This window comes from Kogia breviceps, chromosome 6 (assembly GCF_026419965.1).
Source record: "Kogia breviceps isolate mKogBre1 chromosome 6, mKogBre1 haplotype 1, whole genome shotgun sequence".
NCBI lineage: Eukaryota > Metazoa > Chordata > Mammalia > Artiodactyla > Physeteridae > Kogia > Kogia breviceps.
In genome coordinates, this window is record NC_081315.1 from 70,900,912 (window position 1) to 70,925,219 (window position 24,308).

Genomic DNA, 24,308 nt, shown 5'->3' on the forward strand with positions numbered 1-24,308 from the left:
TATAGCTATGGTTTAGGAGATGAAGCTAGCTGGAACAGACACAGTGTCCTGGTTACCATGCCAACCAGCTAAGGTTTAAGGTAAGTAATTTACTCAGAATTTTTTTGGAAGTTTGATTTTATCCTCCAAATGAGTTATTTTAATTTAGAGTGTGTTACTGTGTTTGCTCACATTGGGATTTCTTTTTCCATGCAAGGAGGTCCCCAGATCATCTCTGGTGATACTTAGTTCTTTGCTCATGTTTATTGAATGGTGATTAAATTGGTCAGCATAGGTAGCTATAATGCAGGTTTCTTTTAATTTAATTTAAATAGGTTCAGAAATAGAATGGGGGAGACAATAGACCAAATGATGTAGAATATTTTAAATATATAGCCTTAATTAGGAAAATAGCTAAATATAAATAAAGGTGCTGGACTGTTTCTGAATAATGACACTGTTGTCACCATCATTATGACTGACCAATATTTCCTTCTCTGTAAACATTTGAGTTCACTATATGTTGATAAACTCTAATAGAGAGAAGGATATATTGGTTTAAATATTGGTTTAGATTAGATAGAATCCCTGTCATAAGAAGATTTACAGCTTAGTAGATCTAATTATCTTTCAGTAACTTTGGAAAATGCATCAACTTGTCAAACCTGGCATCAGTTTAGCACCAAGAACAAATATTAAATAATGAAGATGGTTTATTACAAAATTCCTATGAGTAACTGTTTTAATTTCATTGACAAACATTTTCAAACATACTTAGAACAGAAAAGGAGCAAAATAAATGCAAACAGTTTTATGGCAATTCTTCCCCTTTTCCCACAAGAGATGTGCTCCATTTATAGCCCTTTAAGTGCTGGCTTTAAAATAATGTGTTGCAGTATTTTATTTGCTCCTTCATATGCTCAGATATAAAATACCAACATTAAAGCAGTAAATACTACACAGAAGATATTGATGGAAACAGTAACATAATACAAAAATATAACTGACTTTTCCTCTTTATATGGGAATATTTGAGAACAAATCAAGCAAAAGGGGGAGTTCTGTGAGAAGGGATACATTTAAAAAATGTGCCAATTAAATTTTCTCTTTTAGTTCTTCTTTTTAAAGGCTGTATTTTTTTTTGTATTTCTTCACTTATCTCTGTGGCATGACACTTGCAGAAATTAATATTAAAACTCTAACTCACAAGATGAGTCCTATGGATGCTGGAACTAGCCCTTAGAGGTCACAAAGGTCACAAAGGGATGATTCTCCCATCACTGTTCCTCATTTCATTTAATATGCAAACAGGTCCCATGGTTTTGCTCTCTCATAACTTCTCTTCAGTGCTTTCCAGAACTATTTTGAGGCACACATCATTATCTAAGAACAGTTAAAAAAGGTTTCAGTTGTTCATGACAGTAGATTAAACTACATATCTATCTTATGCTGTAGCATCTTATGTCTTTTTTCTCAATTGTTATTATACATTGATATTTTTATATTTTTCTCTTCCAACCTGATTTAAAGTAAAAGAATATACTTTGTGTAGTTTATCTTAAACATTTTCTTTCTATTCAGTAGTGATAGGTAAATATAATTGAGTTTGATAGGTTATCTATTTTGTTAATTGCAGAATTCTGGGCTTTCCTTAAATTGTCAGAAGTTCAAATCATCTTTGCCTAGATGCAGTCATTGCTTAGATTGCCCCAAGTAATTGGATATGGAGAAATTTCTATGAATCTTGGTACGATTCTTGGTATATATGATAAAAATGCTTATTTTTCTTTATGTTTGTTCATGGTTCTAAACTATGGACTGACTCAGTAATAAGCCACCAACACTGGCATGTCATCTTACATGTACACTTCATGATTGCAAATGACTGTCAGAATTCTTATGCCAAGGACCCCACAGTCCTGTTCCAGAGAACAAATTACTTACTTGTGATGAGGGCTCTGGTACTGAAGAGACAGGGCCTCATTCTAGGAAGCTAGAACTATTCTTTTTCCAGAGTCCAGTCCAATGAAGTCTCTGAGATACCTTGACTCATGAAAGAAATCCAGAATGGACAGTGTGGATTTCTCTATAGACATGTGTGCCAGATACTCCAGGGTGGAATGAGAGTATTCTATGCCCTAGGAAGTGAATGTTTTACTGAAACTAGTTATAGTTCATTGAAAACAACATGGTTCCACTATGGGTGCATTAAATACCCCATATAAAGAGTCTGTCCATTTGTCTGTCTCTCTCTTTTTCTGTTTGTTCTTGAGAGGGTGAATTGATACCTTTATGAAAGCAGTAACTTCTTTGACTCTCTCCTTAGTACTAAAACAGTACTCCTTTCCTGAAACCTTGGGACATTTAAATGTTCAGCTCCATAGCTTGTCTGACTGTACTTTGTTGCTGTCACCAGAATCAATATAGTTGCTTCATGTTTGACTAATAACTCCAAAGTCTGCTTAGTGTTGTCCTATTATGTGAATCTGTGTAACTGTGTTCTAATAACCATTATTGTTTTAGGTCAGCCAACTGGCTTCTACTGAAATTTTTATTGCTCTCATGACTGGCTATGGTATATTGATATATCTGCTCACTGTGGGCCACACTTAGTTCTATCCTTGTCAGAGTTTGCTATATGTAGCAATAAATCAGGATTGTATATATAAAACTCCTTGTAAGAAATTCATTAATTAAAGCCTATTGAGGAAAAAGTGATGCTCAGGGGCAACAAGTATTTCATAATACTACATTCCAGGGGCAACAAGTATTTCATAATACTACATTCCATCAGTTTTTCATGTATTAATATCTCTGAAATTGGTTTTCATGTTACAGTCAATGGCATCCTAGATTTGATAAAAAATGGTTTCATCTACCAGTATTCTTACATCTTCAAGCATTCTATATCAAAGATGCAAAGACTAAATTGGGCCAGAAAGTTTAAAAAATGAATTATATGAAGAGTCTTCATTTCTGAAATGAAGCATCACATCATTTTAGGATTACTGTAGATGTTGAGATAATCCCAAGAATCATCATACTCTAATCAGTAGGATATAAATCAGACCCTGGGTTATAACAATGTCTATTTTTTAAGATGCAGCCAAGCAGGGATGATTGGAATGGAATTGCCAAAATTAAAACACACACACACACACACACACACACAATCACAACTGGCACGGTATTGCAGTGCACTGACAGATGTTTAGAAAAGTTGGAAATAACTCTCATTCAAATAGGAAAATTTCAAAGTACAGTGTTCTGAACAAAAAAATAAATAAGTAATAAATAAATAAAGGGAGGCAATGACCAAAACAATCTAATTTTTTGACCAATATAAAAACAATAAGGGAGGAAATCTAGCTATCTTGTTAAACTAACAAACAAACCCATCTTATGTTGAAACTGCTCAATCAAAATAAATTCGAATAAAAAAGGCCATTAAAAAGATGCTATTCAAGCCCTCTAGCTCTTTTCAGTGGGTGACCTTCCAGTCCACTGTTGGTTGCACAATTACTGAGAGCCAGTGAGCACAGATTCTTTGTGTTCTGCCAGCTTTTGAAGTGGATAAGCTAAATCCGCTGAACCCTCAGTACTCGGCATTCTGCAGAGTTAGCATCAACAATGGCTGCAGCTGATGACATTACCCTGTAAATTGTGCTCTACACATCATGCAAGATAGAACCATTTTTAAAAAGAGAGGCATATCTTTGACTTGACAGGCCTGATAAATCAAATCTAAGTTTCAAAGCCAGGAGTAGATTCAATGAAACCATATGAAGCCAAGAGCTGGTTCAGAGAAGCTGTCTAGTAAAATTAAACTTATTTTTAAATGTCATAGATATGCTTAAAAGTCCCATTTGGTTGGACTGTAATAATGTTTTAATTAATTTGTGTACCTAAATTATAACAGGAATAACACAGAAAATTTAAACAGTTCATAATCTCTGAGAGGAGATGTCCTTATTACTTGGGATCAAACTAGATAAATGATTCTGAACTTGAAGGTAAAAAATAGCTAGAAGTGTCTCTCTAATTTCTGTTGAACAACATCTGTGATTAATACATGCAGGGGACTGTGGTGAGATGGAAATGCACTGGCTGGATCTCCCTCAAGGGGGGGGACTTGTTCCAGCTATCAGCAGACATGGTCCAGCTGTTCACCCCTTCAGTGTCTGCCTCATGGTGGGGTCTAAAGGCCTGGCCATCTTGGTTCACCAAGAAGTGGGCCATCTGTGCTCCAGAGCTCTGCACGGGGTTAGTTGAGGCTTTGTGGGGACTGCGTTGCTATTCAACTGCTCTCTCTGCTCCATCCTGCATCCTTCCCCTCCACATACGTTCACAGTCATCCTGCATGCCACATTCTTCCTCTGTGCCTGCTTCTAGAAAACCAGCCTGCAACAGAGGAGCATACAGAAGTGATCTGCAAGCAAAATGTCAAGCCCTAGCTCTTCTCTGAATATGTCACAACAAATAGTTCAACCTGCAGAGGGCTTTGGTGGGGTAAAAAATGGCAACCCATGGTGTCTATCCCTGTTTGCTCCAGGGACCACCTTTCTCACTACCCTGCCAGAAAGAATTGTGTGTTATTTCCTTCTTTACCAGACACTTACCTATGAAATGATAATTGTTGGGAATTTTCCTTATTTTGTGTACTAATTAAAAAATCTGGATGAAAAATAATTTACCTTTAACGGAGACAACTCCAGAGGAGAGAAATATACATGTAAGCTGTTGCAGAATGACTCCTGGGCTGGTTTACTGTTAACATCTATTGCAATACTCTCTACTCCACCTGCTTATTTCCACTGAATTAAGCAATCTTAAAATTACGCACGAGAAAAGTAAAGAGGCCTATCTATTTAAACAAAAATGGAAAAGTAAGGATACTATTAATCCAACACTGAACCTCCTGCTCTTGGCTTTAAGGGAGGTGATTCTCCCTATGGGAAGCTTCTGTGTCAGGGCACAAGCGGGTGGCAGTGAACGGGTTGTGACTTGGTTGCATAGGGGCCCAGTTTGCTGTGCTTTATTCTCATTCTTATGAAGAAAGTTAAGAGGCTGAAGGTGTGTGTCAAGGCATTATCCAAATGTACACCGTAGCAACCTATTCTCTGATGCGGATTCTTTCAGCTAAAAGTATTTTCTCTTTCCCTCATGTTTCTGGTCCCCAACACCTGTCTATGAGATACAAAACTTCTCATAAATAGCTCCTCTCCTCCAAGGCTAATTATCAGAAATGGGAATCGAGATTCATCTTTGATAGCTTCAGTTACTTTTAAGTCCTGATCAGAGGACTGAAAGTCTAAGTTATTCAATGCCTTCATTTTTTTTAGTTATATAAAATAGTAAATAACTAAGAATATGATACATTCCTCTTGCCAGATATATTTGAAGAGGAAAATGTATTTATTACTGAACCCTGAATATATCAATATAATTTCTCTATTTTCCTTGAAGAAAAAAATCAAACAAACCACAAAGGAATTGCTATACTTGCTCTACCATTTTCTCCTAAACCCAAAGAAAATCTATATAGTTACAAAAGGGAATTTAACTCAGTAGCCAGTAAGGTAACTCTTCCTACCCCACATCATACATGGCTTCTCAACTACTCACCTGTAATTTCCAAAGAATGTGAGAAAGAGACCACTGAGATGAACAACCATGAAATTCTAAGGAGAAAGGTGACATTGATTTGGATGGAAGCAAATGACCCATACTTGAACCTTAGAGCAAGACTCCTAGAGAACAAAATTCTCTTGGCCAGTTATTGTTTTCCTTAGTCTTTTTGATCTCTCTCTCTCTGTGTTCCAGTTTTGCCTGGGAATTAATGATTTTTGCATTCTCCTGCTCACTTTTTTTTTTTTTTTTTTTTTTTTTTTTTTGCGGTACACGGGCCTCTCACTGTTGCTGCCTCTCCCGTTGCGGAGCTCAGGCTCCGGACACGCAGGCTCAGTGACCATGGCTCACGGGCCCAGCCTCTCTGTGGCACGTGGGATCCTCCCGGACCGGGGCACGAACCCGTGTCCCCTGCATCGGCAGGCAGACCTTCAACCACTGCGCCAGCAGGGAAGCCCCTCTCCTGCTCATTCTTAATCTTTGATGGTCAATCCACTTTTAGGGAGAGGGTGGCAGTTAACTGCTCCGCCTTCTTTGCTCCACTTTTCCACTGAAACAGTTCCTTTTCACTCCCACCTTGCTATGAGACAGAGGTATACTGTTTTAGTATTTTGTGTAGTGTTAGTAATTCTGTTTTATAGAATAAGAAAGTGTTTGGTGAGCTCTGTGATCATGGGAAAGACACCTCATCCCTTTCAAAATTTTGGTCAGGAAAACTAAGTATTTGCAGAAGGAAGATTTTAATACTGGGAGGAAACTGCTTTAAAAATTATTAGAAAAGCTGGAGGAGTAAAGGTCAGGGAAAGCCATCATCACTCTAATGCTCTCTGATAGTTTTCTGTGAATCAGCGTGTTACTCTTGTTATCTGGCTTACGAAATTCGGAAAACACATCCATGATGGGCACAGCTATATTTAACACCAAGGCGGGTGACTCATGGGAGGACACCTGGGGGCTTTAGCAAAACTTCCCATCTGCAAAGCCCACACATCTGACCATTTAGAAGGAGAATAATGGCCCGTGTCTTTCTAATAAGTGCCTCTCATTGGTGAAACCTAAATAGGAACCGTGATAAAAAGGTTTCTAGTATACATAGCTCACAGGATTCTTGGTTCCTTAAGCTTTTGTTTTCCTCTTAATAAATGTAGTGACTTGTGTATTCATGCCCGGTGTTAGCTAAGAAAAATAAACTTACCTCATGTTACTAATATGATGGCCAGATCACAGCCAGTGGGAGTAGCCTCAACTAACTTCATTTTTAATAAAAATGACAGTTGCTCATAATGAAATCTCCAAATACTATGGATACAAGTGCCTTTGTTCAAAGAGATGCTTGGATCAACAGTGGGGATGATTTCCAAGAAACTGCTCATGGTTTGACTATTGTAATTTGAGAGGGAATAGTTTTTCTCTAGTTCCTCAAAATAATAGTTTTTGCAAGGTTTTTATGCTCTTATTAGAATAAGTTAAATTTAGTGTCATTCAGTGTCTTTAACTCTCTTTTTTCTTAAATCTTCTATGATTTATAAACTATTTCAAGGATACAAATATGATCTGGAGTTAGACATTTCCAGATTCTGAATAATTGCTCCAGGCTCTATCTGCCTCTTCTTTCCTCTTCCTACTACTTTACTCTTTTTCACTATTAAGTCCTATCTAAATGATCAGCAAGGCCTCCTGCTCTAGGATGCTCCTGACCACAAGTGGGTGATATTTAAGCAGCCAAACCTTGATATTTAGTGGCTTAATATTGAGTTGTCTTTTCTGCTTGACCATCCATGACACTGCTCACAGTTTTAGTAAATGGGCTTCAGGACGATTCCCTGTGCATGACTTTGTTGGTTTGAGTTTTATTCTAGGGAGAGGGAGGCAGGCCAAAGGCTATCTGCCTCTTCCTTTAATCTACTCAGGCCTCCAGCCCTGTGACTCCTGGCATACTTGCCTCTTTACTTCAGGAGTTACTAATCTGCTTGAATGTGTGATTTTTACCAGATAGGTTCAACCACCAGGGTAACAATAAAAAAGGAAGAATAGGGCTTCCCTGGTGGCGCAGTGGTTGAGAGTCCACCTGCCGATGCAGGGGACACGGGTTTGTGCCCCGGTCCGGGAAGATCCCACATGCCTCGGAGCGGCTGGGCCCATGAGCCATGGCTGCTGCACCTGCGCGTCCAGAGCCTGTGCTCTGCAACCGGAGAGGCCACAACAGTGAGAGGCTCGCGTACTGAAAAAAAAAAAAAAAAGAAAAAGGAAGAATATTGGTATGATGAAGTTTAGAGAAATTGCTAGATGGACACAATCAGAAGGACTAGGAGGTTAGATAGTTAAGGACGCTGGTGAGACAGAGATTGAAATGTGAATTCTCAAATTGGATTTGGAAGGAAGTACATCTAACAGGATTTATAAATTTGGAGAAAATGGATATATCAGTCAGATTCTAGTAGAAAATAGACTATAATATTCTTAAAAGAGGTAAGAGTTTATATACTAATATTTGGGCAATTAATAAAGCATGGTAAATCTCCTAAGGTCTATCAAAAGAGGGGAGTTGTTACATTCCCTAGGCCTAAAAGGTTACAGAAGAAGGGAGTGAGAGAGAGAGAGAGAGAGAGAGAGAGAGAGAGAGAGAGAGAGAGAGAGAGAGAGAGAGAGAGAGAGAGAGAGAGAGAGAGAAAGGATGAAACACACAAAGACAAAGAGCGGGAGGGAGAGGCAGAGAGAAAGAGAGGATGAGAGAGTTTCACTATTGGAGAAGGTGGCTGAAAATAGAATATGGCCTTGGGTAGTGGAAAGAGACAGAATACATTCCTCATCTCATTCTCCTGTCACCCTCTGATTTCATGCCTGAGGCTCATTGACTGAATCCATGCAAAATCAGAGTTTCAAGGGATACTGACTGGTTGTGACAGTATATCAGTGAGGCTCCTGGTATAGAGACCAGGTGGCAGAAAAGCAGAATATAATTTTGTGTGGAGTATAAAAAATACCTGGTACAAGGAAGGAGTCAACTGATATGAGATTTTTTTTTTTTTTTAGTGTAAAGAAGTGTGAAAGGTATGGTATTTTTTTAATTGGTGGCAGAGACAGTAGGTTTTAAACATTCAGTGGTGAAGAAATTTTAGAGAGTGACAAGTTCTAGTGTACATTCAAGTGAGTGGGCTGATAAAGCAGAGAAAGAATGAAGGTCATTAGGCTTGGTCCTGAAGGTAGAGCGAACTATCCTAGTTTGCTTGGGATGAAGAGTGTTCCAGGCATGTTGGACTTTCAGTGCTAAAACCAGGAGAGTCCTGGACAAACTGGGACAGTTGCAGGCAAGTTGTGACAGTTGGTCAAACTTCTTGAAGGTTAAGTGGATATTGACAGGAATTCCATGCAGATGGAAAATGTTAGCCAAGGTATAGAAACAGTAGTAGGGAATATTTGCAGGAACAATGATATGTCTTTTGGCTGGAATCTAGGGTAGACTTAATAGGAAGGGTAAACAAAGTGATAAGTAGTATCACTAGTTTATGCAAGAACAAGGAACTTGAACTTTATGCTATATAATCAGAATTTGAGTTTTCTAGTATTGATGTTGAATCTAGCTGACCAATTTACAGGTGACACAGATCATACCCAGGGATAGATCCTGTTTATACCTTCATACAGCAGTATACATTTTTTTCTCTCCTTTTGATTGTCTGTGATTTTTGTCATTCTTATCAATCATTCAAACTTGAGGTCTTTAGATAAAATCAGTTAGTGCATGTTTTTATGTTTCTATGGTTATAATTATCTGAGAACCTCAAACTTCCAAATCTAGCCTTTTTTCAATCATCAGAGGATCCAGTAATCAGTAAAATTGAAAGAATTAAAATTCAATTTCTCCCCTAATAGTCAAGTTTTTAAATCCCAGGTAGGAATTAGTGCCAGATAATGCCAGATGTTGTCTTAAATTTGGGAAAACAGAAAAAATGAAAAAAATCTGTCATTGGAAGCAATCAAATCAAATTAAAAATGGAAATGGCTGTTATAGTTAAAATAATTTATTTTCCCACTTTAAATATGATTTTAAATTATGAACTGCTAGTTCACATGATCTAAAATGCTTCATTATGGATCACTTTTTTAAAAGCCTATATCATATTAATATTTATATTGAATAATAGTTTTGTTCGTGGGATCAGTTGGCTAAAGTGTTCTTTAAATACTTCCCAGTCACACCAGAAATCACTACTTTTGTAAAAGCAGTGTAACAAGAAGAGGTAATTTGGGGAAGTAGATGAGGGTGTTCTGGGATTATGATGGGATTTCCATATGACTTTAAAGTCCTCACAGATAGGCAAGCACAGCTCTCTTAAAGTGGCTGCTTATGCCTAGGAATCTAACCAAAGTTACAGTGCTGGAAGCAAGTCTGAGGCTACTTCTCAGGCTTATTTGCCTTTGAAACTCAAAGAGAGCGTGTCATGTCAGATTAAGTAAAATATCATCATCATGTCCACAAAGTAGAATAGGAACATTACTATATGAAATTGATATAATTTCGTTTGTTGGAAAGGTGTATGTTAAATAAATTCTGTCTAGAATTTTTTCTAAAATGTAGTCTGGAGAAAAATGCTTGTTAATCATATAATACCTTGTACATCTTGAGCTCTTGATTAATGTATTTTTAAACTGCTAATTGAATGTCTATTTGCTATCTTTATGCTTCACACTTTAACCAATTCCTCACTGTGGCAGAATTGCCTGAGAAACATAATGCAATATTAATCAGTCCTAGTTTTAAATAACACAGGGTCATTTCTGTTTTCAGAGGTGAATTTTTTTTAACTTTTTTGAATAAAATAAAATAACAGGTCATTAAGAAACCATCTATGTTTTAAAATACTGAAAAGTCTAAGAGTTCGAAAAAAATGGTGCAAAAGTGCCGATTACCCAATTTGTCAATTATTTCTTATGCTAATATTTTCTTCAGGTGTTAATAGGCACATTAAACTCTACAGAACAGAAGAACTGGAGAATGTTTCTATACTTATTGTTGTATTTTCCTAGGTTACTGCGTCCACTCTACAATAAAGAACTCTGAGCACTAAGCAAGAACCAATGAGTAGGAGTTACAGGGAGTTCACATCATCCTGGTGGAACACCCATAAAACCATTATGCCATGTATATTCTTTTTTTTTTTTTTTTTTTTTTTTTTTTTGTGGTATGCGGGCCTCTCACTGCTGTGGCCTCTCCCGTTGCGGAGCACAGGCTCCGGACGCGCAGGCCTAGCGGCCATGGCTCACGGGCTTGTTGCTTCGCGGCATGTGGGATCTTCCCGGACCAGGGCACGAACCCGTGACCCCTGCATCGGCAGGCGGATTCTCAACCACTGCGCCACCAGGGAAGCCCGCCATGTATATTCTTGTTGAAGTATTTAAACCACTTCTGAGTTTTTATTTATTGGTTTATTTATTTATGATTTTTTTGGTTGAATGAAATGTTCAAGTTCTACAGTGCTTTATAATTTTCAAAAGTTTGACGCACATGATTTCATATGATCCCATAATAACTTTTTTCCCCTTCCCCTATATTGCTCAAGAACGCATTGAAAAGAGCACAACCAGGCCAACCTGGACTAAGAGAGATTGTGAGTGAGATTCTAGGCTGCAGGAGACAGCTGGCAAAGCTGCTCAGCAAGCAAGGAGAGTATATTCTCCAATGCCCTCCTCAAATGTGGCTAAGATGATTGTATATAAAAAAAGAATAACCCAGAGGGTATCTGAGACCTTTTGGCAAATAGATTTCATCCCCCTGTTCCACCCCATCTCTACATTTGAAGGGATTATTCAAGGTCAACATTTGCTAAGCTGTAGGAGAAAAGTTGGCTTTTGGCTGCCTACTTTGATTATATTGACATTTTCATAACTAAAAGAGATTAAAATTTTTTTCTCCCATAGTAACAAAAATATGCCCAGAAAAGACTTGCCATTTTACCAATGATGATAGAGGTACTTCAACTGGCAACTCTCGTATAAGTTGTAAAGTTCCCTGTGACAAGGTCAAGGTAGAAATCAACTTGCTTCTTTTTTGGTGTGTATTGGAAAGTAAAAATCTTTTCCCCTCTTTTTCAGTTATAATTTCTTCAACACTAGCAGTTTCACATTGCATCTAATATTACACAAGACATATCTGTGATTAAAAGGTGTGGACTAATGTTTACTCAGAATTTTCCAGCTCCTTGATCCTTTTTCTCTCTCACAAGATGTAGCAAATTCTTAAAATTACAGCATTGAACGAGTTGGAGAGTTGAATCTCAATCCCTAAAATCAAGTCTTTCTAAATTGTTTTAAACATTATACTACAGTTATCAGAAATATTCTTTGTTGATTTATTTCACTAGGAAATTTAAAGGATTTGTCAAGACAAGCTTCAGAGAAAGGAGTTTTTATTGTTTTGCTCTAAAATAAATATTCTGAAGCTTATATATCCAGATGTATAGGGGAGTTAACTGCAAAAAAGCTTAGTCATGGAAGGAAAATAAACTTTAGCTTGGTAAAAGGAAAATTATTGAATATGATCTCCTTGAGTCATTTGAAATGGTGATATGAGGAGGAGGAAATACGTTTATTCTTTTAGCTTCAAATGTTGTCAGAACTAAGGAAAGTTAGTGGATGTCTTAGAGAAGGAAATCCAATAGAATCAACCATGGGCTTAAGTAGACCCTAAATGATCATAAATTGCAGATATTATAGATTTTTATATTGAATGAAAGGTTGGACAATATGCATATTAGAGTATTCTCCAACTTTAAAACTCTAAGATTTCATAAATTTCATAATTTGGGGAAGATATAAACTTAATCCAGAAAGGTGAACATTACTCAGATCTTTTTTGAAACCTTTTTATTGGACTAGACTTCAGAACCCATGTCTTTCCACCATGAGAAAAATAGTATTAATAGTTACAAAAATTTCATTCTTGATTTTCATCATTTTCTTCCTCTATGCACATCTTCAGACTTCTTTTCATCTTACTTCTTCCCTTTCCACCTGTGATGAACATGGGTTCGTAGTACTCAGCAGGTCTTTGAGCCAACAATCTGGATGATCAGACAATCTCTGTGCTGGTATTGACTTTAAAAAAAAAATCTTTGGAGAACAGAGGCTATGATATAGACCCAGACCTAAGATGTACATCCAAATAAATATGGGTCTTGCTAATGTATGTTTTGTAACAATAAGACTTAGCCTCTTAAAGCCAGTCATGGGAGTTTCATACTTTTTAAATGCTAGGATTCTTATGATGTCTATTATGATGGATAAATAAACAAAAAAAATGAGATTCCTAATAATTCTAAAGTTCATCTAGCCGTAGGAAGCACTGTTATAACCAAAAAGCTTACCACAATTAAAAAAGTCTCTAGGGCTTCCCTGGTGGCGCAGTGGTTGAGAGTCCCCCTGCCGATGCAGGGGACACGGGTTCGTGCCCCGGTCCGCGAAGATCCCACATGCCGCGGAGCAGCTAGGCCCGTGAGCCATGGCCGCTGAGCCTGCGCGTCCAGAGCCTGTGCTCCGCAACGGGAGAGGCCACAGCAGTGAGAGGCCTGTGTACCGCAAAAAAAAAAAAAAAAAAAAAAAAAAAAAAAGAAAAAGAGAATTGCTTCTTTATGTTCTTTTTGTTCACAGAAAGCTCTTAAAATGCCACTGTAAACTCCAGAATGAATACTTAAGGCCACATACCCTTATAACTCATGAATACTTTCTTATATCAACTTTCTTTTACATAGCAGAGAGCAGTGCCCTCATGAGTTAGGGCATAAGAAATCCATGCTATATGGAGCAAGAGTAGAAGAGAGCCTGGAGGGCAGAACTGCATACACACAGAGGGCCAAGGAGGTCTTTGGCAGCTTAGGGAGTAGCATCAAGTCACTGCATTGCAGGTGGAAAGAAGAGTCCAATGGAGATGGATATGAGTTTGTCCCTTATAGGAGACAAACTCAGTTGGGCAAAAGTACTTAAAATTAGTGCTAAAAGGTCTTTTAGATCTTCTTATCTCTAACAAGTTGCTTAGCCTATATAAGCCTATATAAGCTTCCTTATCCTCATCTGTAAATTAAAAATAATTCTACTTAACAGTGGTTACTATTTAGATGAAATAACACTAATGAAAGCATGTTAAATTCTTCTGAGTTATGCATGAATTAATAAATAATGTTCTTAGAGGAAAACATAGGAAGAACACTCTTTGACATAAATCACAGCAAGATCTTTTTTGATCCACCTCCTAAAGTAATGGAAATAAAAACCAAAATAAACAAATGGCACCTAATGAAACTTAAAAGCTTTTGCAAAGCAAAGGAAGCTATAAACAAGATGAAAAGACAACCCTCAGAATGGGAGAAAATATTTGCAAACAAATCAATGGACAAAGGATTAATCTCCAAAATATATAAACAGCTCATGCAGCTCAATGTTAAAAAAACAAACAACCCAATCCAAAAATGGGCAGAAGACCTAAATAGACATTTCTCCAAAGAAGACATGCACATGTCCAAAAAGCAAATGAAAAGCTGCTCAACATCACTAATTATTAGAGAAATGCAAATCAAAACTACAATGAGGTATCACCTCACACCAGTTAGAATGGGCATCATCAGAAAATCTGCAAACAACAAATCCTGGAGAGGGTGTGGAGGAGAAAAGGGAACCTCTTGAACTGTTGGTGGGAATGTAAACTGATACAGTCACTATGGAGAACAGTATGGAGGTTCCTTAAAAAACTGAAAATAGAATTACCATATGACCCAGCAATCCCAGTACTGGGTATATACCCAGTGAAAACCATAACTCAAAAAAATACGTGCACCCCAATGTTCACTGAAGCACTATTTACAATAGCCAGATCATGTAAGCAACCTAAATGCCCATCGACAGATGAATGGATAAAGAAGATGTGGCACATATATACAATGGAATATTACTCAGCCATAAAAAGGAATGAAATTGGATCATTTATAGAGATGTGGCTGGATCTAGAGACTGTCATACAGAGTGAAGTAAGTCTGAAAGAGAAAAACAAATATCGTATATTAACGCATATATGTGGAACCTAGAAAAATGGTACAGATGAATCGGTTTGCAGGGCAGAAATAGAGACACAGATGTAGAGAACAAACGTATGGACACAAGGGGGGAAAGTGGGGGGGGAGTAGTGGCGGTGTGATGAATTGGGCGATTGGGATTGACATATATACACTAATATGTATAAAATGGATAACTAGTAAGAACCTGCTGTATAAAAAAGTTAATAAAATTCAAAAAAACCCAAAAAACAAAAAAAATAATGTTAATAATGATTATCATTATCTTAAAATTGTATCTGAAGTCTGAATGATATGTGAAACAATTAACTAAGAATTATAGTTAAGAATTAAACCTAATTACACTACTGAATATTTGAGGGAAATAGCAGTTTCTCCTAAGAAAAAGCTGTAATCCTATCAACTACCTTTGGAAATCTTAGTTCTACGTGAGCAATTTTATTTTTTGTGACCTGGAATTTGGACAGAAGTTCTGGCTGGGAGGTTGAGACAGGGAAAACAAAGGGTAAGCAATTTTTGGTTTTTTTGGCACAGCTGAGTATCAGACTGTCTCCACATCACAATGTTTTCTTGATTCTCCAGGCTTTCCATCCCTACTCCCTATTTCTATTTTATTTTATTATGTATTTTAAAATTTTACTTTATTTTATTTTAATTTAATTTAGTTTTATTTCTCTTGTAGTAAGAACACTTAACATGAGATCTACCTTCTTAACAGATCTTTAAGTATACAATACGGTATTGATAACTATAGGCACAATTTTGTGTAGAAGATCTCTAGAACTTACTCATCTTGCATAACTGAAACTTTATGCTTATTGATTAGCAACTCTCTATTTCCCTCTCCCTCCCAGCCCTGGTAACCACTATTCTATTCTGTGCTTCTACAGTTTGACTATTTTAGATACTGCATATAAGTGGAATCATGCAGTATTTGTTCTTTTGTGACTGACTTTTTCACCTAGCATAATGTCCTTAATGTTCATCCATGTTGTTGTATATTGCAGGTATTCCTTCTTTCTTAAGTCTGAATAATATTCCACTGTTATATATACCACATTTTAAAATACATTCATCTACTGATGGACCTTTAGGTTGTTTCCACATCTTGGCTATTGTGAATAGTGCTGCAGTGATGTGGAAGTGCTAGCATCTCTTCAAGATCCTGATTTCAGTTCTTTTGGATAAATACCCAGAAGTAGAATTGCTAGATCATATGGTAGCTCTAGTTTTAATTTTTGAAGAACCTCCATACTGTTTTCTATAGTGGTGGCACCACTTTGTATTCTCACCAATGGTGTCCAAGTGTTCTAATTTCTACACATCCTTGCTAACATTTGTAATATCTTTATTTATTTATTTTATTTATAATAGCCACCCCAGTTCATGTGAGGTAATCTCATTGTGGTTTTGATTTGCATTTCCCTAATAATTAGTAACACTGAACATCTTTTTTATATGCCTGTTGGCCATTTGTATGCTTTGGTTAAATAAATGTTGGCTGACACTGGCGAACTGGTGACCTCAAAGATGGTGTGGTAACTGGCAATTGACTAGTATCTGGGGCCTTGTGTGTTGCTCCCAAGATACAATAGTTTTTCACCAGTACTATCAGCTCTTAATATCACTTTCTAACCTGCCCCTACCCAGTCTCAGAAGTTTAAGAAATAAGATCTTTACTTAGGCATATGAGTTAGTCTTATTTAACATTGGTTCAACTTGAGCATATATTCAATTGATATGTATATGGGTGTAGTACATATACATTAGGTATCCTGTTTTAAATGCCTTAATTTCTAGAAAAACCATAGCATATGTCCAAAATAATAGTCTCCAATCCTACACTTGACTCTTCTATAACTTCTAAATGCACTTCTGAGTGTTGTAGAACTACAAATACTAGTAGCACAAAAAGTGGCAATAGTATCCTTTTACTCATATATTTTATCTGTGTATCCATTTCTACTGACTGAAAAAGCTAAAGAACAAACAGTCAGGAACTCCATGTTTCAGAAAGCTCTTTTGTTGTCTTATGTGTTGATGCTAATAATATTAAATTACAAGATGCATTTTTTCATCTTCAGTTAGAGAGTTTTCCTCTTGTATTTCTGTAAAAATTAGAAGAAATTCTTAAAAAACAGATTTATGTGTGGGTTGCAAATTGCTTAGGAGTGCATGCTATTTTCAATACATGAATAGAAGTTTTCATAAAAATCGTTAAGAATTAATCTCCTCTCCTGTGTCCTCACTATGTGATGCTTTGAAATATCTACCTAATTAGAGAAATTCTTATCCCCAAGTGGCCAACTGACCTGCCCCATTATCTACAGGATAATTTTCCCTTTCACTGATGTTCTCATTTACAGTAGCATGGTTGAGAGCTGGGGCTCTGAATCTATACTTTATGGGTTTGAATCCAACTCTGCCATTTATTAAGTCAGGACTCAGATTTGATTAATACACGTCAGGATGGTTCTCTCTCTGTTCTTATTGTTAATGCCCATGTTGCCATTTTATATATATATATATATATATATGATTAATTTTTATTGAAATATAGTTGCTTTACAATGTTGTGTTAGTTTGTACTGTACAGCAAAGTGAATCAGCTATACGTATACAAATAGCCCTTCTTTTTTGGATTTCCTTCCCATTTAGGTGACCACAGAGCACTGAGTAGAGTTCCCTGTGCTATACAGTAGGTTCTCATTAGTTACCTATTTTATACATAGTATCAGTAGTGTATATATGTCAATCTCAATCTCCCCATTCGTCGCACCCCCCTTTCTCCCTTTGTATCCATATGTTTGTTCTCTACATCTGTGTCTTTATTTCTGCTTTGCAGATAAGATCATCTATACCCCTTTTCTAGATTCCACATATATGCATTAATATACAATATGTGTTTTTCTCTTTCTGACTTACTTCACTCTGTTACGACAGTCTCTAGGTCCATCCACATCTCTACAAATGACCCAATTTTGTTCCTTTCTATGGTGGAGTAATATTCCACTGTATATATGTACCACATATTCCTTATCTGTTCCTCTGTTGATGGACAGTTAGGTTGCTTCCATGTCCTGACTACTGTAAATAGTGCTGCAATGAACATTGGGGTGCATGTGTTGTTTTGAATTATGGTTTTCTCTGGAAATATGCCCAGTAGTGGGATTGCTGGGTCATATATTAGTTCTATTTTTAGTTTTTTAGGAACTTCCATAGTGTTCTCCATAGTGGCTGGATCAATTTACATTCCCACCAACAATACATGAGGGTTCCCTTTTCTCCATGCCTCTCCAGCATTTATTGTTTGTAGATTTTTTGATGATAGCCATTCTGATGGCTGTGAGGTGATACATCATTGTGGCTTTGATTTGCATTTCTCTAATAATTAGTGATGTTGAGCATCTCTTTTCATGTACATCTTGGCCATCTGCATGTCTTATTTGGAGAAATGTCTATTTAGGTCTTCTGCCCATTTTTTGATTGGGTTCTTTGTTATTTTGATATTCAGCTGCATGAGTTGTTTGTATATTTTGAAGATTAATCCTTTGTCAACTGCTTCATTTGCATATTTTCTCCCATTCTGAGCATTGTCTTTGTCTTGTTCATGGTTTCCTTTGCTGCACAAAAGCCTTTGTTTAATTGGGTCCTATTTGTTTATTTTTGTTTTTAATTTCATTACTCTAGGAGACTAGGAGGTGGGTCCAAAAAGATCTTGCTGCAATTTATGTCAAAGATGTTCTGCCTATGTTTTCCTCTAAGAGTTTTATAGTGTCTGGACTTACATTTAGGTCTTTAATCCATTTTGAGTTTATTTTTGTATATGGTGTTAGGGAGTGTTCTAATTTAATTCTTTTACATATAGATGTCCAGTTTTCCTGCACCACTTATTGAAGTGACTTGTCTTTTCTCCATTGTATATTTTTGCCTCCTTTGTCATAGATCAATTGACTCTAGGTGTGTGTGTTTATCTCTGGGATTTCTATCCTTTTCCATTTATCTGTATTTTTGTTTTTCTGCCAGTACCATACTGTTTTGATGGCTGTAACTTTGTAGTACAGTCTGAAGTCAGGGACCCTGATTTCTCCAGCTCTGCTTTTCTTTCTCAAGATTATTTTGGGTCTTTTATGTCTCCATAAAGATTTTAAGATTTTTTTGTTCTAGTTCTGTGAAAAATGCCATTCATAATTTGATAAGTATTGCATTGAATCTGTAGATTGCTTTGGGTAGTTTAGTCATTTTCACAATATTGATTCTTCCAATCCAAGAACATGGTATATCTATCCATCTGTTTGTGTCATCTTTGATTTCTTTCATCAATATCTTATAGTTTTCTGAGTACAGGTCTTTTGCCTCCTTAGGTAGGTTTATTCCTAGGTATTTTATTGTTTTTTTGCAGTGGTACATGGGATTATTTCCTTATTTTCTCTTTCTGGTCTTTCTTTGTTAGTGTATAGGAATGCAAGAGATTTCTGTGCATTAATTTTGTATCCAGCAACATTACCAAATTCATTGATTAGATCTAGTAGTTTTCTGGTGACATATTTAGGATTCTCTGTGTACAGTATCATGTCATCTGAAAACAGTGACAGTTTTACGTCTTCTTTTCCAATTTGGAGTCCTTTTATTTCTTTTTTATTTCTCTGATTGCCATGGTTAGGACTTCCAAAACTATGTTGAATACTAGTGGCGAGGTTAGACACCCTTGTCTTGTGCCTGATCTTAGAGGAAATGCATTCAGTTTTTCACCAATGAGAATAAAGTTTGTTGTGTGTTTGTCATATACGGCCTTAATTATGTTGAGGTAGGTTCCTTCAGGGCCCACTTTCTGGAGAGTTTTTTATCATAAATGGGTGTTGAATTTTGTCAAAAGTTTTTTCGGAATCTGTTGAAATGATCATATGGCTTTTATTCTTCAATTTGTTAATATGATGTAGCACATTGATTAATTTGCATATATTGAAGAATCCTTGCACCCCTGGGATAAATCCCACGAGATCACGGTGTATGATCCTTTTAATGTGTTGTTGGATTCAGTTTGCTAGTATTTTGTTGAGGTTTTTTGCATCTATGTTCATCAGTGATATTGGCCTGTAACTTTCTTTTTTCATGATATCTTTGTCTGGTTTTGGTATCAGGGTGATGGTTATCTCGTAGAATGAGTTTGGGAGTGTTCCTCCCTCTGCAATTCTTTGGAAGAGTCTGAGAAGGGTAGGTGTTACCTCTTCTCTAAATGTTTGATAGAATTCACCTGTGAAGCCATCTGGTCCTAGACTTTTGTTTGTTGGAAGATTTTTTTTTTTTTTTTTGGTTTGTTTTTTTGCGGTACGCGGGCCTCTCACTGTTGTGGCCTCTCCCATTGTGGAGCACAGGCTCTGGACGCGCAGGCTCAGTGGCCATGGATCATGGGCCCAGCCGCTCCGTGGCATGTGGGATCTTCCCGGACCCGGGCATGAACCCGTGTCCCCTGCATCAGCAGGCAGACTTTCAACCACTGTGCCACCAGGGAAGCCCTGTTGGAAGATTTTTAATCACAGTTTCACTTTCATTACTTATGATAGGTCTGTTCATATTTTCTGTTTCTTCCTGGTTCAGTCTTGGAAGGTTATACTTTTCTAAGAATTTTCCATTTCTTCCAGGTTGTCCATTTTATTGGCACATAGTTGCTTGTAGTAATCTCTTATGATCCTTTGTATTTGCACTGTCACTTGTTACTTCTTTTTCATTTCTAATTTTGTTGATTTGAGTGTTCTCCCTTTTTTTCTTGATGAGTCTGACTGAAGGTTTATCAATTTTGTTTATCTTCTCAAAGAACCAGCTTTTAGCTTTATTGATTTTTGCTATTGTTTTCTTTGTTTCTATTGCATTTACTTCTGATCTGATCTTTTTGATTTCTTTCCTTCTGCTAACTTGGGGTTTTGTTGTTGTTGTTGTTTTTGTTCTTTTTCTTCTTTCTCTAGTTACTTTAGGTGTAAACTTAGGTTGTTTATTTGAGATTTTTCTTGTCTCTTGAGGTAAGATTGTATTGCTATAAACGTCCTCTTAGAACTGCTTTTGCTGCATCCAGTAGGTTTTCGGTCGTCGTGTTTTCGTTTTCATTTTTTTCTAGGTATTTTTTGATTTTTGTCTTTGATCTCTTGGTTATTTAGTAGCATATTGTTTAGCCACCATGTGTTTGTATTTTTTACATTTGTTTTCCTGTAATTGATTTCTAATCTCATAGCATTTTGGTCGCATATGTTTGACATGATTTCAATTTTCTTAAATTTACCACGGCTTGATTTGCAACCCAAGATGTGATCTATCCTAGAGAATGTTCCATGTGCACCTGAGAAGAAAGTGTATTCTGCTGTTTTCAGGTGGAATGTCCTATAAATATCAATTAAGTCTATCTGGTTTAATGTGTCATTTAAGGCTTGTGTTTCCTTATTAATTTTCTGTCTGGATGATCTATCCATTGGTGAATGTTAAAGTCCCCCACGATTACTGTGTTACTGTCGATTTCCCCTTTTATGGCTGTTAGCATTTGCCTTATGTATTGAGGTGCACCTATGTTGGGTGCATAAATATTTACAATTGTTATATCTTCTTCTTGGATTGATCCTTTGATCATTATGTAGTGTCCTTCTTTGTCTCTTGTAATAGTCTTTATTTTAAAGTAATCTTGTCTGATATGAGTATTTCTATTCCAGGTTTCTTTTGGTTACCATTTGCATGGAATATCTTTTTCCATCCCCTCACTTTCAGTCTGTATGTGTCCCTATGTCTGAAGTGAGTCTCTTATAGATAGCATATATATGGGTCTTCTTTTTGTATCCATTCAGCTAGTCTGTCTTTTGGTTGGAGCATTTAATCCATTTACGTTGAAGGTAATTATCAATATGTATGTTCCTATTACCAATTTCTTAATTGTTTGGGGTTTGTTATTGTAGGTCTTTTTCTTCTCTTGTGTTTCCCACCTAGAGAACTTCCTTTAGCATTTGTTGTAAAGCTGGTTTGGTGGTGCTGAATTCTCTAACCTTTTGCTTGTCTGTAAAACTTCTGATTTCTCTGTTGAATCTGAATGAGATCCTTGCTGGGCAGAGTAATCTTTGTTGTAGGGTTTTCCCTTTCATCACTTTAAATATGTCCTCCCACTCCCTTCTGGCCTGCAGAGCTTCTGCTGAAAAATCAGCTGTTAACCTTATGGGGATTCCTTTGTAGTTGATTTGTTGCTTTTCCCTTAGTGCTTTTAATATTTTTTTGTATTTAATTTTTGTTAGTTTGATTAATATTTGTCTCATTGTGTTCCTCCTTGGGTTTATCCTGTATGGGACTCTGTGCTTCCTGGACTTGGGTGACTATTTTCTCTCCCATGTTAGGGAGGTTTTTGATTTAATCTCTTCAAATATGTTCTCAGGTCCTTTCCCTTTTTCTTCTTCTTTTGGGACCCCTATAATTCGAATGTTGGTGCATTTAATGTCCCAGAGGTCTCTGAGACTGTCCTCATTTCTTTTCATTGTTTTATTTTTATTCTGCTCTGTGACAGTTATTTCCACCATTCTATCTTCCAGCTCACTTATTCGTTCTTCTGCCTCAGTTATTCTGCTATTGATTCCTTCTAGTGTATTTTTCTTTTCAGTTATTGTGTTGTTCATCACTGATTGTTCTTTAGTTCTTCTAGGTTCTTGTTAAACATTTCTTGTATCTTCTCGATCCATGCCTCCATTCTATTTCTGAGATCTTGGATCATATTTACTATCATTACTCTGAATTCTTTTTCAGGTAGATTGCCTATTTCTTCTTCATTTATTTGATCTTGTGAGTTTTTACCTTGCTCCTTCGTCTGCAACATATTTTTCTGCTGTCTCATTTTGTGTAACTTACTGTGTTTATGGTCTCCTTTCCATAGGCTGTAGGGTCATAGTTCCTTTTGCTTCTGTTATCTGCCCCTGGTGGGTGAGGTTGGTCCAGGGGCTTGTGTAGGCTTCCTGGTGGGAGGGACTTGTACCTGTGCTCTGGTGGGTGGAGCTGAGTCTTTTCCCTCTGATGGGCAGGGCTGCATCAGGTGGTGTGTTTTGGGGTGGCTGTGAGCTTAGTACTCCTTTATGCATCCTGTCTGCTGATAGGTGGTGCTGTGTTCCTGTCTTGCTGGTTGTTTGATGTGAGATGTCCAGCACTGGAACTTGCAAGCAGTTGGTTGCAGGTGGGTCTTGAGATGGATACCTCCAGGACAGTGAATGCCAATTAATATTCCCTGGCCCTGGGGATTCTCTGGCAGTTCAGTGTCCTGGACTTAGCATTCCCACTGCAGAGGCCCAGACCTGATGTCTGGCTGGGGAACCAAGAGCCCACAAGCCACGCCATGCAGCCAGAGAAGAAAGAAAACAAACAAACAAACAAAACCCAAGAGAAACAGAAAAAACAAACACACAGCAACAACAACACAGCACACACACACACACACACACACACACACACACACACACGAAGAAAGAAAACAGACACACCAAATCCATGACAAATGATAACAACAAATACAAAGTAACAGAAACAAAGAAGCAGACAGAAAAGAAAAAAACAAAAACAAAAAACAAACAATAAAAAAAACAAGAGAGGGCTTCCCTGGTTGTGCAGTGGTTGAGAATCCGCCTGCCGATGCAGGGGACACGGGTTCGTGCCCTGGTCTGGGAAGATCCCACATGCTGTGGAGCGGCTGGGCCCGTGAGCCATGGCCACTGAGCCTGCGCACCCGGAGCCTGCGCTCCGCAATGGGAGAGGCCACAACAGTGAGAGGCCCGTGTACCGCAAAAAAAAAAAAAAAAAAAAAAAAAAAAAAAAAAAAAACACAAGAGAACAAACAAACAAAAGAATTCAAAAGTGAGAACAATCAATAAGGACTAAACTAACAACAAAAAAAAAGAAAAATGAAACAAAACCAGAAAGCAAACAAAAAGGAAAGAAAACATAAACACATAAAAGCAATCTAAAAAATTTAAAAAATAAAATAAAAAACGAAGAACAGGGCTTCCCTGGTGGCGCAGTGGTTGTGAGTCTGCCTGCCAATGCAGGGGACACAGGTTAGTGCCCCGGTTTGGGAGGATCCCACATGCCACAGAGCGGCTGCGCCCATGAGCCATGGCCGCTGAGCCTGTGCATCCGGAGCCTGTGCTCCACAACAGGAGAGGACACAACAGTGAGAGGCCCGCGTACAGAAAAAGAAAAAAAAAAAAAAAAAAAGAAGAAGAACAAAAACTAGGAAAAAAAACCAAAGCAACAAAAAAGTAAAGTAAAATAGAAAAAATTTTAAAATATATTAAAAAAATAAAAATAAAAAGTAATTACAACAACCATAACTGAAGGAACAAAACAAACAAAAAAAGAATAATAGTAATAAGAATATTTTCCTGGGGCCTCCTCTGTCAGTGTCCTTGCTCCCACAGTGAGCTAGAGTCAATCCCCGCCTCCCCAGGAGGTCTTCCGATACCTCTAGGCAGGTCTCTGGTGGACCTTCTGTGGGCACGGTGGGACCAGCTCAGACTCTGACCTGGCCCAACTGCCATGTGTACTTGCCCCCAAATTCCACTGGTGCTAAGGCTAGACTGGTCTCAGTTGTGGTAACACTCATTGTCTATTTAGGTATTCCACAGATGCAGG